Here is an 18588-nt window from a genome sequence, read left to right as displayed (position 1 = left end):
GGGGTCAATGTCCCATAATATGGAAACATTAGCTACAGCTTTTGCCGCCGCAATGAAAGTACAGAAATCACGTTTCTTCTGTGGAAAAACTGGACATTTTAAAAGAGATTGCCCACAACTAAGAAAAAGAGATACCACAAGCTCTAAACAGATATGGACTTGAAATAGCCCCTGAAAAAGTGCAAAAAACTGAGCCTTGGAAATATCTGGGCTGGAAAATCTTGCAACAAACAATTGAACCTGCAAAAACAAAAAGGGGGAACGTCAGGAGCCACTCCAGCAGACAGACTAAGTAAAGCCGTGTATGTGTTAAACTACCTGAATATGTCTGAAAATAATATTCCTGTTATTATCTCTCATTTTCTGTCTCTTCAATCAAAAGATTTAATAGCCACCCTCACAGAGGGCTTGATTGGAGTCGGCGGCCTTTCTCAAACCTTTCAAAGCACCCACCTGCTCAATATCAATACCCAAGAAGGGTCTACATTTACTGTACGGCCATATGTGACAAATTTGCCCATGAGCCTGTTGGGGCGAGACGTAATGTCCCAATGCGGCTTCACCTTAAATTGCCCTGAAAATTTTCAGTAGCGGCCGTTGATGAGCGACCGACAATGAAACTTATTTGGAAAAAAGAAACACCCATTTGGATAGATCAATGGCTGCTCCCCAAAGAAAAGGTCGCTGCCCTTCAAGAACTGGTCAAAGAACAACTTCAACAAGGACATATCACTCCTACAACCAGCCCCTGGAATTCTCCTGTATTTGTTATAAAAAAGAAGAGTGGAAAATGGCGACTGCTACATGACTTGAGACAAATAAACGAAGCTATGGAAGAAATGGGAGCGCTCCAACCCGGCTTGCCCTCGCCAACAATGATACCCCGAAATTGGGACATAATCATAGTAGACTTAAAAGACTGCTTCTTTACTATCCCACTACATCCTACGGATGCACCGCGTTTTGCGTTTTCGGTACCAAAAATTAACCGAGGCGAGCCAATGGATAGATACCACTGGACTGTCCTGCCTCAAGGAATGAAGAATTCTCCAACGATCTGTCAAACATATGTGGCTAAAGCCATACGTCCTGTACGACTAAAATTCCCGGAAATGTACATCTATCGCTATATGGACGACATTTTACTAGCAGGCCCCACGAACACCATGGTGCGTGAAGCACTACCTGTTTTAAAATATGCATTGCAAAGCAAAGGACTGCAAATCGCACCAGAAAAAATTCAAATGGAAGCACCATGGAAATATCTTGGGTGGAAAATCTTACAACAAAGTATCCAACCTCAAAATGTGATCGTTTCAGCAGACATAAAAACCTTGAATGATGTACAAAAACTATTGGGAAACATAAATTGGATTAGAGCGCAGTGTGGTATTGATAACTACACATTAACACCCTTATTTGAGCTACTTAAAGGAGATACCGATATTAACGCACCACGCCAATGGACGACCGAAGCAAAAAACGCACTGAGAATCATAAATGAAAAACTCTCACTGCAACAATGTCACCGACGACTTGAAAATTTACCCATACAATTATATATCTGCAACCAAAAACAACAGCCTCTAGCAATCATCGGACAATGGGAGAACAAAGGAATAGACCCTCTCATAATGTTGGAATGGGTGTTTTTGCCACATCAGCCTGCGAAAATCCTGGCTACTCGTATCGAAATGTTCACCGCCTTGATAAAAAAGGGCAGAGAACGAATTGTAGAAATGGCTGGAGAAGAGCCTCATCTCATTGTCCTTCCTGTCGTAAAGGACTACTTAGATTGGTGCTTACAAAATAGTCTAGAACTTCAAATGGCCTTAGCAGGGTTTAGTGGAAGAATTGATACTCATCACCCCCTTCATAAAATGTTCACCTTTTACAATAATGTGAAAATTGAAGAGGCGCCGCTATACCAGTGGCAACCAGTTAAGGGCCATATTGGCTACTAACTTGGGGTCGAGGGTATGCTTGTGTCTCAACAGATGTAGGACCTAAGTAGGTACCTGCAAGGTGCGTAAGACCGGCTCTTGCATCGGATAACAAGAACGAACAGCAGAAGACACTGAACTCCGAGAAGACTGATGGGGAATGACTTATCAGATAACTGCGAATTAATCCATAAAGCAATCAAAGATTTGAAGTTAGCAAATTACAAGTCAGTGATGGATTTGATTGGCTGAATCACTTACTAACAAGTTGGGGAATTGGCGGGTGGATAATGTCTCTAATCAAAATGGGTTTTTTCTTGTTACCAATATTTTGCGCTATAATAATGATAGTTTCTTGTCTAGTGTCTTGGGTATAGAAAATGCTATAGAATATGATTAAACAAGCTTTTGTGTTAAAAAAAAAACAAAAAGGGGGATTTGTAGGAATAAGTGAGATTGTGTTTTACTTTGACGAGATGCAGCTGTGCCCTTGAGGCTTGTTACAGGTTCGCAGGAATGCAGCTGTGGCCTTGAGGCTTGTTACAAACAAGTTTGTGAAACTTAGAGGCAGAAAAATAAGGATGAGATTGGATACATCCCTGAAAGAGGAATTCGCGTGCACCAGCTTGAAGAACCAATAAGTAACACTGAAGAGACGTGTGGATGCAAGACAGTAGCCAATGAAATGGGTTTTGCTTCCTCGTGAACACTAGATCATATTATAAAAGGGATAGATTGTAGAAATAAAGTGTCTTCGCTTGTCTTCGCCTGAACTCATATGCGGAGTCCGTGTCTCATTCCCTTCAGTCGCTAATCGCAATGGCATAGTTGCTGATAAAAAACAAATTTGGGTCACAGATGCTTTTGGAAACTCTAAGCCACAGCCAACGGCTCGAGTCAGATGCTGGTTACCGGGAGACACATCTCCTGTTGAGACCACAATGATATTGGGTACTTTGCCTATGAACATTTTAGGACTTGATTTATTGAAGGGGAGAGCATGGATAGACTCAAAAGGAAGGGAGTGGAAATTCGTACTCCCCATGGTTTCTATAAGACTTTTACAACCGGCACCCGTGCTCCCTCCTTCCAAAATTGTTAATGTCAAACCGTACCCTCTTCCCTTAGGGGCTCGGGAGGGTATAACCCCTGTGATAACGGAGTTGCGAGAGCAAGGGATAATTATCCCAACTCACTCACCTTACAACTCCCCAGTATGGCCAGTCCGCAAACCAAATGGAAAATGGTGACTAACAATTGACTATCGGCGCCTAAATGCCAACACAGGCCCCTTGACGGCTGCAGTGCCTAACATAGCCGAATTGCTCGCGACCATACAGGAGCAAGCACATCAGATTTTAGCAACCATTGATGTGAAGGATATGTTTTTTATGGTTCCCTTACAGGAGGCTGACAGAGACCGCTTTGCCTTCACGTGGGAGGGTGTGCAATTCACTTTCACACATCTTCCCCAGGGATACCGTCATTCACCGACCATTGCGCACTATGCACTAGCACAAGAGCTTGCTCAAGTCGCTCCTGGAGAGGGCGTCAAGGTATATCAATACATCGATGATGTGTTGATAGGCAGCCCTGATGCTGCTGCAGTAGGACAGATCCAGACGGAGATAATCAGTCACCTAGAGAATTTAGGACTCCAAATCCCAGCAGAAAAGGTACAGCTTCCCTCTTCCGAGGTAAAATTCCTAGGCATTTGGTGGAGGGGAGGAATGGCGTGCATTCCCCCCGAAACTCTAACTACTCTTGAACAAGTAAAAATGCCTGGTAATAAAAAAGAACTGCAACATGCCCTAGGTCTGCTGGTATTTTGGAGAAAACACATTCCAGATTTTTCTATCATAGCCTGTCCCTTATATGATCTAACACGCAAAAGAGTCACCTGGGATTGGACCCCCGTCCATGAAGAAGCCTTAAAGTTGTTGATTTTTGAAGCAGGCACGTATCAGGCTTTAGGGCCAATACACCCAACAGATCCACTCCACATTGAATGGGGTTTTGCAATTCATGGGCTATCCATACATATGTGGCAACGTGGGCCTGAAGGTCCAACTCGTCCCATAGGATTCTACTCACGCAGTTTTAAAGATGCAGAAAAACGTTACTCAGTTTGGGAGAAGGGTCTTTTTGTGGTTAGTCTAGCTTTGCAGGAAGCCGAAAGGATCATACGGCAGCAACCAATCATCTTACGAGGGCCCTTTAAGGTTTTGAAGCCAGTGTTGTCCGGAACCCCACCTCCCATTGGGGTGGCACAGCGAGAAACAGTAAGGAAGTGGTATGCGCAGTTGGATCACTATTGCCACACACGGAAAATAGAGGAAGGAATGCCCAAAATACTCCAAATACAAGATCCACCCACCGATCACCCAGACACAGAACCCCCTCCCTCATGCATAAAACCTGCTCCTCCATTTGAGCCCCATCTGAAAAATGTGTGGTTCACTGACGCATCCTCTAGGAGGGAGGGAAAGGTGTGGAAGTACCGAGCAGTAGCACTACATGTTGACTCTGGGGACCAAATCATAACGGAGGGTGAGGGGAGTGCCCAAGTGGGCGAATTAGTTGCTGTGTGGAGTGTGGTCACCAGGGAAGCTGAGACCAGAGAACCAGTGTATATTTATACAGACTCGTATGCTGTGTTCAAGGGATGTACAGAGTGGCTCCCTTTTTGGGAACAAAATGGATGGGAGGTAAACCGAATACCAGTATGGCAGCGGGAAAAGTGGGAGGAAATTCTGAATATTTCCAAACAAAAATCCTTTCTGGTAGGATGGGTCGCTGCACATCAAGCAGGAGACAATCCAGCTCACCTTTTGAACAACCAAGTAGACTCTCTGACCCGCCTAGCAAATATAGCTGTAGAAAGTGAAGGGGAGAAATGGGAACATCTGTTAGAGTGGTTACATGTGAAACGCGGCCATTCAGGGGTTAAAGACCTCTTCAAAGAAGCCGGCAGCAGGGGCTGGCCTGTAACCTGAGAGCTGTGTAACAGGATCATTTCTGCTTGTAGTCAATGCCGTATAAGATTAGAACATGACCCTTTGAAAGACCCACCCTTACACTTGCGAGATAAGAAGGGGCTGTGGGAGACATGGCAAGTAGATTATATCGGTCCCTTTCGACTTTCAAATGGGAAAAGGTATGTATTAGTAGGGGTAGAAGTGGTATCAGGGCTGACACAAGCAGAAGCGGTGCAGCGAGCTACTGGGGAAAGCACGGTAAAAGGTTTAAAACTCTGGTTCAGTTACCTACCCAAGCCCCAATCGATCCAATCAGATAACGGAAGTCATTTTACTGCAGGAATAGTTAAGGAGTGGGCGCAGAGAGAAGGGATTCAGTGGATCTTCCACACCCCTTATCACCCTCAAGCGAATGGAATTGTTGAACGCACAAATGGGCTTTTGAAACGTGCCCTGAGGCCTCACAATCCTAGGTGGGCAGAGAGACTGCCCGATGCAGTTTATAAAGTGAAAACAGTCGCTGGGGGATAAATGGATGTCCACGACTCACCGCTTTCTGTCCCCAACCTCCCACCATACTTCCAGGAAGAAGAGGAACCAAGGACCCCATTCACCCACGTCATTACCCAGGACAACCCATGGTGGTGGAGCTTCCCACTGTGGGAACAGTTCCACTGGTTTTAACGAAACCTCTTGGAATGTATGCCTGGGAAGCTACTGACGTCCACGGGAAGAATCACCGAATTCATACCCGATGGATTGTCCCATCCTATTAATCATTGTTCATCTTTATGTATATGTTTTACAGGTTGTCAGAAGCCCACCGTGGGACTTGTGTTTTCTGTTGTCGGATGGGTCATTTTTTGTGGTGTTGGTCTGATTTTATTAAGCATATTTTTCTTCTTTACTAGGGATAAATGGTGTGGGAGAAGTTTATATTCTTACTTTGTGCATGTATAGTCTTGTCTCAGTCAACTGGGAATTTGAATAACCAACCCAATTTGGCATGGGAACTAATTACAGGTTTCATCCGTATCTGGAATCGAACAGACCAAGGTCTTTGTGTAGACCTCCCCACATCCGCGTCGGAGGGCTTTAAATTCGCCATCATTTGGCTAAATTTCTCACGAATTCTAAATTCAAAGCTAGAAACGTTAAACCAAAAATGTATTCAAAATGCACACTGGAAAGGAAAATGTTTGTGGGGAACTGACTCACTCCCATTCCAAGAGTATAGCGGGACAACTTGTTACCAACCCTCTCCAGTGGCCTATTGATTTCCGGTTAATATACCCTGGAGAGATATGTGGAATGCCACCTGTTGGAAGCAACAGCTCTGCAGGGGAACTACAAGTGCCACCCTTGCAGCCCCAAAAAATTGGACATTGTGTCCCCGGGAGGTGGAGATCCCTTGTAATCTTGTACTGAACTGGACGTGGCGCCTCCGGGAGGTGGAGATCCCTTGCAATCTTGTACATTGGTGGGACCCTCCCTCTCACGGTGAACCCTTGCAACATGAATATAATGTCCCGTTTTCCCCGGGTTGGTGTATTCAGATTCCTAACAAACGGGGTGGCTATGCTCACCATAGCCGCTCTCGTTATGAATATGCTTGGTCCCTTAAGCATTTTTTGTCCAACCCAGATAGTACAATTGATGCACAAGAAATAAATCCCCTACCCTATGAGGATACCCCTCTAATGACGTGTTCACGAACATTTAGTTGTGCATTGCTAATGTGGGACCCCATAGAAACATGGTATATCCCCAAACTGCGAGTCTTTATTCGGGATATGTGCATTTGTTGGGGTTTTCCGGTAACAGGGTTTAAACCTGGAGATTCCATGTGTAATGGAACCATTACTAATACAGAAATTGCAATAAAATGTGGAGTCACGCTTACCCACGAGGCAAAGCGGAATTTTGCGTGGGAAGAAGGAGTCGCAATAACCGAACCCCATGACCCATCAACATGCTCCACTGCTAAGTAGCCAGCCCCTCAGGGTACCCTCTGGGCATGTTCAGATGGGAAAATGTACTCACACCTGCATGTATATGAAATGGCGGGTTTACGCTGCACCATCGGTGTTCCATCAATGTGCCCCTCCAAAACATTTGGCTTTAACAACCCCGAATATAACCGGAGGAAACGGGACGTTCAGGCACCTCAGACTGCACCGGAATGGGCAGTGCAGGGAGTCCGAATACCTGATTATTATACCTGGGGCATGACAACATCTTTGATGTTAGAAAATATATTTACTCCATACGTAACCCTTAAAAGACACCAGTTTGTCTTAGAAAACCTAACCTGGCAAGCACATGTTTTGAATAATTGGACCAGACATGCTTTTGGGGAACTAAATTTGCAAGTCCAACAGGTGTCTAAAATGACTTTACAAAACAGATTAGCTTTAGATATGCTATTGTTAAAAGAGCAGGGAGTATGTGGAATGTTGAATCTCACCGATGGAGAATGCTGTCTCACCATTCACAACGCGACTACCACCATAGAAGAAGCACGAAAGAAGAGGAGAGAAGTATCTGAGCAGACTGGAGAACTTTTCCGAGCAATGCAACCGAAGAACCGGTTTAACGGCTGGAGCCCTGGACCCTGGTTCAACTCTCTCCTGAAGTCTCTTGTGTAGTAAAGATAAGGGCTGGCGACCGGAAGATCACGTGCTGTACGGAAAGAGTTAAGGGTCGACCCTCCCTTGTCTCCGCCCCTTATAACATGACACACCTACTGCTGGGGGTATAAAGCCCGGGTCGGCTGGAGATCTAGGGGGATAACCTTGATGTGTAGTGTTTGCTACACAGTGGTGACCCCGACGTGATCAGGCAACAGCGATGGAGCTCGCGGAACTCATAAAGGTACTAAAGTCGGTAACGACAAGGGTGCTCAAGAGGGGGTTTGCGGCAAGGCGGCGCCGACCTGCTGCACGTGGTGTGCTGATGGGGCAGGAATCTCCTGGGAACGAAAAGCCAACAAGTTTAGTTTCGGAGGGGACCCAGGCTGGCTGGGAAGGAGTGGCCTGTGGGACACAGACGGAACCGTTGTTACTGGGGGCTGAGCCAACGGAGGAAGGGGAGGTGCAGGGAGACTATGGTGCAGCGGGAACAAAGGAGTCGGGAAAGGTGTTCCCGATACAAGTGGGGAGTTTAGAGCGGCCGCCCACGGAACCTTCGGCACCTCCTGCACCGGCGGATCTGCCACTTCCTCAATACCTCTGGGGCGAGTTGCAACAATGTGTGGAAAGGGAGCTGACTGATAGGTTGCTGGATTGGGTCCCGGGGGCTGATGTGGGATCCCAGCAGTATCGTGAACTACGTGAAGGAAGATGGCGGGAAGGAGAAAAAGAAGGCAAAACACCTGAGGACGCCCCATTGTATCCCAGTGATCGACGAGTGCTGGACACACAGAGAGCGGAGCGCAGGACATCGAGGGGGGGTGGTAGGGCTCCCCCGGCACTGTCAGTGATACATGAGCCACCAGAGGGAACCCCTATCCCTAGGGCAATGAGAAATCAAACTGGTATTCCCTCACAGTGGAGGGAGCCTGTACACGATTACCCCATGAGCTCTGATAGCAGTGAGGGCGAAGGGGGTGACGAGGGATCCTCGATTGTTGCTCATCCGCCCCCGCTTCCAAGACGGACTAACGAGGTTTCAAGGGAACTCGAGGCATTGATCAGCCGATTGAGAGGGGTGGTGGCAAATGCGGAAAGTCTTATGCCAGGGGGAATGCCGAAAGAGAGGGCAAACGGGACGGATTGGCAGATGATTGCAAAAAATTGTGTCTTGGAAGGAGTGCGATTCCAGGCCCCTCCGATTCAAGCATTTCCTATCCGAGCAGCCCCAGGTGGAGGATATGAGTGGCAACCGTTAGATGCAAAGTTGGTGAAAGAATTGGTCACAACGGTGAAAAGTCATGGATTAAATTCCCCAGAGACCCAAGTCCTATTAGACTGTGTTTTTGCAACGCCGCTTGCACCTTTTGATATCATTCAGTTGATGCGGGCCGTATTGACCCCCTCGATGATGGTATTGTTTAGGGAGGAGTGGAGGAATCGGTGCACCCAAGTTGTTATCGAGGCGCAACAGGCCAACCATCCCATGGCAGGAGTGACTTTAGAGCAGCTGATGGGTGAAGGGCAGTTCGCAACTCCTCAGGCACAGGCTCAGCGAATGCGGGGGCGCGATTTTGCTGCATCTTCGAAAGCTGCCCAGGAAGCGATACGCATCATCGCGGCTCTTGATAGAAGGGAGCCTCCATGGGTCCAAATACGGCAATCGTTAAGTGAGCCCTTCACAAAGTTTAGACCGGCTGCAAGCGGCGCTCCAGGTTGCTCGACTTCCTGAGCAGGCTAAGGAGGCAATATTGCTTGACTGTGCACGTACGCAAGCAAACCCACAAACTGCAGTGTTGCTAAGACAGTTACCCATAGGGACCACGCTTTCACAGATGATTCGTTATGTGCTGGAACAGGAACAGGCGCAAAGTATGCAACCGGTAGTGGCCGCAGTCCATGCGGCCTGCCGCGGCGCACGACTTATGTGCCATAGGTGTGGGGGGCAAGGACACATGGCGCGACAATGCCCTTCAAAAATAAACACCCCCGGAACAGGGGAAGGAAAGAGAGACCTACGATGCTGGCGCTGTGGGCGACTAGGCCACAGAGCTCGACAGTGCAAATCGGGGAGTCAGCAAAGGAGACCGGGCTGGGGAAACGAGAAGAGGGGATGGCTGAGGGCCGTGCCATCCCCACCTGCCCCAGTGATCAGCTCAACAGGCCCGACGACAGCAGCGCAATGTATGGCACAGGGAGTCTCTCCTTCCCCGGGACCAGCACAGTCGCCTGCGGTCCCAATGATGCAATATCCAACTCAGCTGCCTTGGGGAGATGGGAGCGCGCAATAGAGGAGGCTGGGGATAGAGCCTCGCCGTATGTGGCACTCACCCTAAACATGACCACACGACCAGAAGTAGATATTATAGTTACCCCATGGCTCCCAGCGTTGGGGGGAACACCACGCCTCGTGTTAAGAGCCCTTTTAGATACAGGAGCGGATGTTACAGTAATCCCATCACATCTATGGCCAGATGATTGGCCACTCAAACCGAGAGGTTCGCTGCAAGGCGTGGGAGGCATGCAGACCTCGCATCAAAGCAGGAACCCAATGCAAATTATGTTGAAGGATCCGGAATCTGGACAAGCTAGGGTAGCATGGTGTAACCCTGTCATTGCTGAGTTACCCATTGTCATCTTGGGACGATGTTGCTTGCAGAAGATGAATATAGTGCTGCGTACAAATTTATCATAATGGCCACTGCCTGTGTCCGCCCATTAAAACTCACCTGGTTGACAGATGATAAACCAGTGTGGGTAGAGCAGTGGCCATTGACAGAGGAAAAGAGGGCGGCTGTTCGACAATTGGTACAACGAGAACTTGACGCAGGACACATCGAACCCTCTACAAGTCCCTGGAACACCCCCATTTTCGTGATAAAGAAAAAATCGGGAGCGTGGCGACTGCTACATGATCTACGCGCAGTTAATGCATGTATACAAGACATGGGTCCGCTACAAGCGGGCCTCCCTTCTCCGGCCATGATTCCACCTGACTATCAAATAGTGGTTATAGATATTAGAGATTGCTTTTTTAGTGTTCCCTTGCATGAAGAAGATAGAGTACGCTTTGCCTTTACTGTTCCTGAGCCTAACAATCAACACCCGTGCGCCAGATATCAATGGAAGGTGTTACCCCAGGGCATGAAAAACTCACCAGTCTTGTGTCAAATTGCTGTAGCTGCTGCGATACGCCCTATTCGAGAAAATTTCCCTACGGTCATCATTTTCCATTACATGGATGACGTGTTACTGGCGTCCAACCAAGAGGAGTTACTGGAAAAGGCACGCGTGCAGCTGATAGTCAGTTTGGAGCGACATGGGTTACACATTGAGCCTCGGAAAACACAGGTAGGGCGTGCAGTAAAGTATTTAGGTACTCAACTGAGGCCACGAAGCGTGACAGCACAATCATTTGAAATTCGGACTACAGTGACAACACTCCATGAGGCACAAAAATTAATTGGACAACTATTGTGGCTTAGAAACTTTATTCCAATATCTGAGGCAGAAATGACTACCTTATATCAACTCCTGAAAGGAGGAGATTCCCCCTAGCTCCAAGGACTCTTTCAAGAAACCATCAGGAGATTCTTAGGACAATTATGGAGCGAGCCCAGCATTGGGGTCTCGCTCGATTTACACCTGAACAACCAGTCACTGCCCTGATTTACATGACCGATACCGCTGGCCATGGTTTACTAATTCAAAATAATGGTGAAAAAGGCTGGCCTTTTGCTTGGTTGTATCAAGGCAAACCAAAGACGGCTTTAATTTCTTGGCCAACATTATTATCCCAGCTTATTCTCCGCTGTCGGAGGCAAACTCAACACTTAACAGGGAAGGACCCGGAGGTCATCGCATTGCCCTGTTCTTTGGCACAGTGGGAGTTGGTACTTCCACAAGTGGGGCTCCTGCAAGCGGCGATAGCTGAATTTACGGGTCGTATTGAAGGTCTAAGACCACACCCCTGTGGGGAGATAATCCAGGTACTCCATTTTTTGCCAGCTAGTGCCATAGTTGAACAACCCACCGGAGGCCGCACGGTTTTTACCGACGCGTCATCGATTACTGGGAAAGCTGTCGTTACATGGCAGGAGGATGGTCAGTGGACCCACATTAGTTATCAAGATCAAGGGCAATCCGTGCAGTATCTTGAGGCCAAGGTGGTATGGATGGCTCTCACTCAATGGCCCGAAGAGGCCTTGGATCTAATCACAGACTCTTGCTATGTATATAAGTTACTGAAGAAGTGCCGATGGGCACTTGGGGCAACGTCAGAGATTGCCGGAATGTTGCTCACCGCACTGCAAATGAGAACCGCTCCTGTCTGTCCTATCCATGTTAATAGTCATAGTTCCATACCGAGTTTTCTTTCTGCTGGGAATGAAATAGCGGACAGCTTAGCAAAGAGCGTACTGGCGGTTGAAGAAACTTCTAACCTAAGGCGAGCTTTCCGCCTGCATGAGCTCCTCCACTGTGGAGCTCGCGGTTTAGCTAGGCTCGCTGGCATTACGTTGCAAGATGCTCGCTCTGTGATTGCTGCTTGTCCTGTGTGTTCCAAAGGTCCCCTCTGGGAGGCAGGGGTAAACCCTCGAGGGTTGCAGCCCAACCAAATATGGCAGTCTGATGTTACGATTTATGAACCCTTTAATCCACGTAAGTATCTGCATGTCACAGTTGATACCTGCAGTGGAGTTATTTTAGCGACTATGCATGCTAAACAAAATGCTCTCTCAGTTATTTTACATTGGCAGGACTGTATGGCGCAACTTGGCATCCCACAAAAAATTAAAACAGATAATGGAGCGGCATATGTCAGCAAGAAGACAAAGGACTTTTGCGCGCGCTGGGATATTCAGTTGAGTCATGGCATTCCCTATAACAGTACGGGCCAAAGCATTGTAGAACGCGCGCACCGCACATTAAAAGAGTTACTCGACCGACTTAGGGAGGGGGAAAAGATAAGCCCAGGAACAGGGGTTCCCCCTCCCCTTGACCCTCCCTTATTTCGGGCACAGCGTCTGTTGACGACGGCACTAATTACCTTAAATCATACCATTCGAGGGAACACCTATAAAACCCAGACTGCAACCCAGGCACATTTCCGGCTCGATGAGAACGAAGGGCCTTACCCTTTGGTTCAAGTACGGGACCTGCAAACCCGTGAATGGGGGGGCCCTTATTCCCTCCGTTGCTTGGGACGTGGGTATGCGTGTGTGCAAACCGAGAAAGGGACGCTAGAATGGGTACCCAGTCGAAATATTCGACCGTATAGACATTAATCAATCTATTGAGTCTTATCTTGACAGGTTACCATTTCCCTATGCATCCTGATGGTGTGGGGGAGTAATGAGGGAGCCGCGACGAACTACTGGCTGGACTGGGCAAAATCTATGAACGTAACGGATGCGTGTCTGTATAAGTCTTACCATATATCGATTATTTTACACGCAGCTTCCCCAGCAAGATCCAGAACTACTGGAGCTAAGGGAGGGGGAAATGTAGTAAAGATAAGGGCTGGCGACCGGAAGATCACGTGCTGTACGGAAAGAGTTAAGGGTCGATCCTCCCTTGTCTCTGCCCCTTATAACATGACACACCTACTGCTGGGGGTATAAAGCCCGGGTCGGCTGGAGATCTAGGGGGATAACCTTGATGTGTAGTGTTTGCTACATCTTGGACTCACGGGGTGGGGAAAATGGCTTGTAGATGTTGGTATTATGATTTTAACGATATTTCTGTCAGTGATAATAGGCCTTGCAGTAGTTAGGTGTATGATTTCTAAACTCCTGTCCTCTCTTTCTCCTTCTATCCGCTATATTCAAATCACCACCGAAGATGAAGATGTAAAGTATGGAACTCGAATCGCACCACTGTTTGAGCCACGGGGTGGTGTAGAGAACTGCTAATGTAAAACAACAAGATGTCTCAAACAGCCTGGTGCTAAAACCACAATGCAGAGCGACGGTCGCTAGGACCCAGGACCGGACAGTACCCTGGAGTGAGGGTGAGGGAGGGAGCCCTGTGGAGACAGGGCGGCCTTGCCTCGGCCCCATTCCCTGTGGTCTGTGAAGCGTCTTATTCCCCCCCACACCTACTGCCTGGGGGACAGTCCTGGTATCACTCCTCTTGGTTTTGACTGGTCCCTGATGTAATTTTCCAATTAGCAAAACTTCTAACCACTTGTGCCTTGGGAAAGGAATTTGGGAGGGAGCTAAAAGATAACAAACTGTGGAAAACTAACGGCTCTAACCTTGAAGAAGAGCTAACAAGCCAACAAAAAGTGAACATCTTGGCACCAAAGACTGGACGGTGGCCAGAGAAGATAAAACTGCAGAAAGTAGGTGAAAGGTAAATGTGGCGAGGGGAGATCGCGACCACCGACTCAATTCAGGACCGAAAAGACTTGCCCCCCCACACCTGAAAGGAGCATGCGTGCTAATTTACATAGCAAGCGAGGCTAATTTGAATACAGTAAACCAATAGTGTACGAAATGTTAATCACTAATCAATAAGTGTAAATTTAGGCGGGTTTATACTAATCATGTAGCCTGATAAATGTGCTGTAGTTTGTGTGTGTTGTGTGCTCGTGTGTGTACCGGTACTCGTGTTTACGTTCGTGCTCGTGCTCATGCTCGTGCGTGCGTGATTTGTGGAATTATTCTCACCGAGCACCCTGTGCAGAATTAACATCTCTATAAGAATCTTCTTCTTCCCTCACCGAATACCCTTGTTGGCAGGACCAACGCTGGATCCAGGACTGGTGATTCTCTCTCTCTCTCTCTCTCTCTCTCTTTCACTTTTCCTAAGGTGATTAAGTTGTTAAAGTTGTTAAATTGAAGTCAAGTATTACATAGCCTACCTTGATTTTCTGTAAAACCGCATAGCTGGGGTGAATATAACTGTGAGAGGGTTGGCGGGTATCGAATATTTGTGCTCAATATTTGTCTCTATAGAAGCTTTCTATTAAAGCTGGTGTTTGTGTACGGACCTTGAGTGTTGGCCCACCTTAATCCACACCGAGAGGATTTGCGAATCTTTGTCACTCCTCCCCCCTCCTCCCCAGGTGGGACGTGACAACACTTCATTCCCTTTCCACTCTCATCAGTAATATATATGGGATTGAGTCTCTAAGAAAAGCTGCAAAAAGCACGTCAGAAGACCAAATACATAGGAAAGTATTTCTTCCTCCTTCATAGCCCTCACCACTGTGTGCAACTCCTGGGATTCCTGGTTGGTGATGCTGGGGAAAAGTGCTCAGTCTTGGTGAAGAATCCTGGGAAGTTGTAGGACTGAACAAAGTCTTTTCAGGTTTCTTCACTGTATGAGAAGACATATCTGCAACAGAAATACAACGCAACATTCACATTAGCCTAGAAGCCCAGTGTTACACTTCAGTACGCATCATTTTGTAAACTGAAAAGATTTATGTTTACAACTCTTTTTATAAATAATTTTGTAACCCCACTCCCCTGTGACCAATAAACTAATTTTAAACTTTCCAACATGTTAATGAATATTATTCTACTGCTCTTTGTCCTGCAAAAAATTCTACGTACCTTCTATACCAGACAAGCCAGTGAAGATATCTATGCCTTCAGAAACTCCCTAGACGCAGTCTTACAGAACATCACAATACTATCTGCTCCTTCAACAGCCGCATATTCTTTATTGCACTTTTTAATGGAACACCTACACTCGGGTGTGTAGGATAATTGCCATACACATTCCACTTTATAGTACTTATTATTCTGTTATTTCAAAACCCATCCCATGCCCTTCCCAAAAGCACAATTAAACAATGTAGCTTTGCTAAAAATAAAAGATACATAAGTCTCACTAATTCGTATTTTCCATGTCTCAGGTGTGACCAATCAACAAACCCCTACAATGGAAGAAGGCTCAGAGGAGATGGGCACAGGCCATATGCTCATGAAGCTCAGGGAAGAATGCAGGCAGTGACCACAGCTGTTGTAAAGAAAGCTGAACTTCTCCCAACACAAAGGGGACCTGAGGGTGGCCTTTGTTTTACATAAATGGCTGTATCAGTTGAGTGGATCAACTGGTTGTGTAAATGGCCTTCCCTGAGTTAATCAAAAAGGTGTGAATGTCTTCCTGAGCTAGCCAGACCAGCATGGAGGAAGTGCATGGAGGAAGTCTCAGCCCAACAAAGAGTATAAAAACTGAGCAACCAATAAAATGAACTTTGAAGAGAGCAACGAGCTAGAGCTGGCTTCAACCCGTGTATTCCTTCCCTGTGACTGGGGATGCCCAGCGTCGTGACAGTGAGCATACAGATGTTAAAGGCGCAGCAGCAGCCGCCCGAGCATTCACACACCATTGAGGGAGTCGCACACACACCACCCGAGACTTTAACTGCTAGGACCGGAGTCCCTTCGCAGCGGGCAGCTCCACTGAAATGATGGGTGCCCCTTTCCAACTCCTCGCTCACACACACACTCACCCTCGGGCACTTTCTCTCCCCTCAGGCTCGACCCTAGGTTTCCCCAAAGCAGAGTCTCTGACACAACCTATGCCAGGAGAATTTATTGAGTGGTACAGCGGTGAAGAGCAGCTTGAGCTGGGTGCCTCCAGGGAGGGACCCTGAACAAAGAGATCCCTGGGCAATTATACCCTTACAGTTTATGTTCCCCTCCCCTCATTCAGTCCAATAGTAATATTTGGGTCTGGGGTCTTCTTGTTCCTTATTGGATCCTTTCCCTGTCTCCAGGCAGGACATTCCTTTTCTTATCTTGAATAGTTGCAGCTTCTGCCGATGGTTTCGGCTACCTTATCTTCCTGGTTTGCACTGGTTTCAGGGCATTCCTTCATGTAGCTAAGTAAGAGTTCAGCATACGGTCAGCGTATCTAGGTGAAAGTTCACAGCTTGCAGTCTAAGGCTTCAGCAGGTCTTTGGATCCTTATTTGAGCTAAAAAGTGACTTCTATAACACAGAGACCAGTAATGGGAATCACATTTGTATTGTGATCCAACTGTATATTGCAATTGCTATAATTGTGTTGTGATTTCAGTATATTGCTGTATCACACTGCTAAATCAAAATCCCGCGGAACATCAAATATATTCAATTAAGTAAATTTTGCATTAAAACATTAAACCCTCCTTGTGTGGAATACCTAAAAGAAGCTGGTCAGAGAGTATTGGACTCTGACATCAAATAAGGTCTTCCCACCTCTTCCAATTTCCATATCAACAATAAACATCTCTTTTGGGCTTACTGTGTGAAGATAACACAATAGCTTTGACAAATGAAAAATTTCTACTGTATAAGATTATTGGTACTACATAAAGTAAACACTGTATTCTGTCTGAAATTTTAATAAATTAAAATGTATTTGTACTTTCAACCAAATTAAGTTATTCGGTTTCTAAGTTAATTATAACATTTATTTATAGGGCACGCATCAGCATCATATATGAGTTCAATTTCAAATCAATGATAGTAAATTCAGCCAGTGCTTTCTGAACTGACTGGAGTTTAAGTGTTAATATTGACCTAGAATGCCTTACCTAACTCAGGACCTCTCTACCTGAGAGACCGCTTTGTCTCTGGCCACTCTTCCACAGTTGAGGCCTGTGAAGGCACTGGCACCTAGATGCTCTAGAATAATGGTCACAATTTCTTCTTCAGCTGGACATGGTGTCACTGATCACAACCCTCCAAGCCTGGCAGTTCAGTCAGTTTTCAATCTACCTCACAGTCTATTTATCTAGTCCCATACTTCATTAGCTTTCATAGAATCATAGAATCATAGAATCGTCAAGGTTGGAAAAGACCCTTAAGGTCATCGAGTCCAACCGTCAACCTAACACTGCCAAGTCCATCTATACCATGTCCTCGAGCACCACATCTATCCGTTCTTTAAATACCTCCAGGGATGGAGACTCAACCACTTCCCTGGGCAACCTGTTCCAATGCTTGACCACCCTTTCGGTGAAGAAGTTTTTCCTAATGTCTAACCTAAACCTCCCCTGGTGCAGCTTGAGGCTGTTTCCTCTCGTCCTATCACTCGTTACTAGGGAGAAGAGACCGACCCCCACCTCGCTACAACCTCCTTTCAGGTAGTTGTAGAGAGCAATAAGGTCTCCCCTCAGCCTCCTCTTCTCCATCTTTTTCTATGAGGATGTCAAAAAGCCTAACTAAAGTTGGGAGATAAGCAACATGCACTACTCTCCCCTCATCCATCAAGCTTGTCATTTCAACATAGAAGGCTATGAGGTTGGTCGGGCATGATTTCCCCTTTGTAAATCTGTATTGGGCATATGTGGCAAGGTTTTGGTAGCTGGGGGCTGCAGTGGTGGCCTCTATGGGAAGAGGTAAAAGAGGTATGGGGCTGCCCTGTGCCAGACACAGCCGGTTCCAGCCAGCTCAGTATCAGACCCACCACAGGACAAAGCTGAGCCAATCAGAGAAGTTTGTGGTGCCTCTGTGAAAACATATTTAAGAAAGGGCAGTAAACACTGGACATGCAGAGGAGGAGGGGAAAAAAGACTGAGAAACAACAGAGGGAACACCAAGGTCAGAGAAGGAGGAGGAGGGGGTGCTCCATGGCAGGGCAGATGTTCCCTGCAGCCCGTGGAGGACCCATGCTGGAGTAGAGTAAAAGTGTGAGAGGAAAGGAGTGGCAGAGAGACACTTTTATGTACTGACTGTAAACACCTCCCTCCCCATCCCCCCGCACCACTAGGGAGGAGGAAAGAAGAGAGGAGTTTGGAGGGAAAGAGTGAAACCTAGCCTGGGAAAGCAAGGGAGGAAACATGCTGTTTTAATGTTTGTCTTCTTGTTTCTCACTACCCAAATCTATTTTAATGGGCACTAAATTAAATTAATTTTCCCCAAGTTGAGTCTGTTTCACCTGTGACAGTAATTGGTAAGCAATCTTTATCTTGACTCACAAGCTTTCTCATCCTATCTTCTCCCTCTGTCCTGCTGAGGAGGGGGAGTGAGAGAGCGGCTGTGCAGGCATTTGGCTGTTAGCCAGGCTAACCCACCACAAAATCCATACTTACTAT

This window comes from Nipponia nippon, unplaced genomic scaffold (genome assembly GCF_047370975.1).
Source record: "Nipponia nippon isolate SJK-2023a ecotype South Korea unplaced genomic scaffold, ASM4737097v1 scaffold_22, whole genome shotgun sequence".
Taxonomy (NCBI): Eukaryota; Metazoa; Chordata; class Aves; order Pelecaniformes; family Threskiornithidae; genus Nipponia; species Nipponia nippon.
This window is presented reverse-complemented; position numbering follows the sequence as displayed.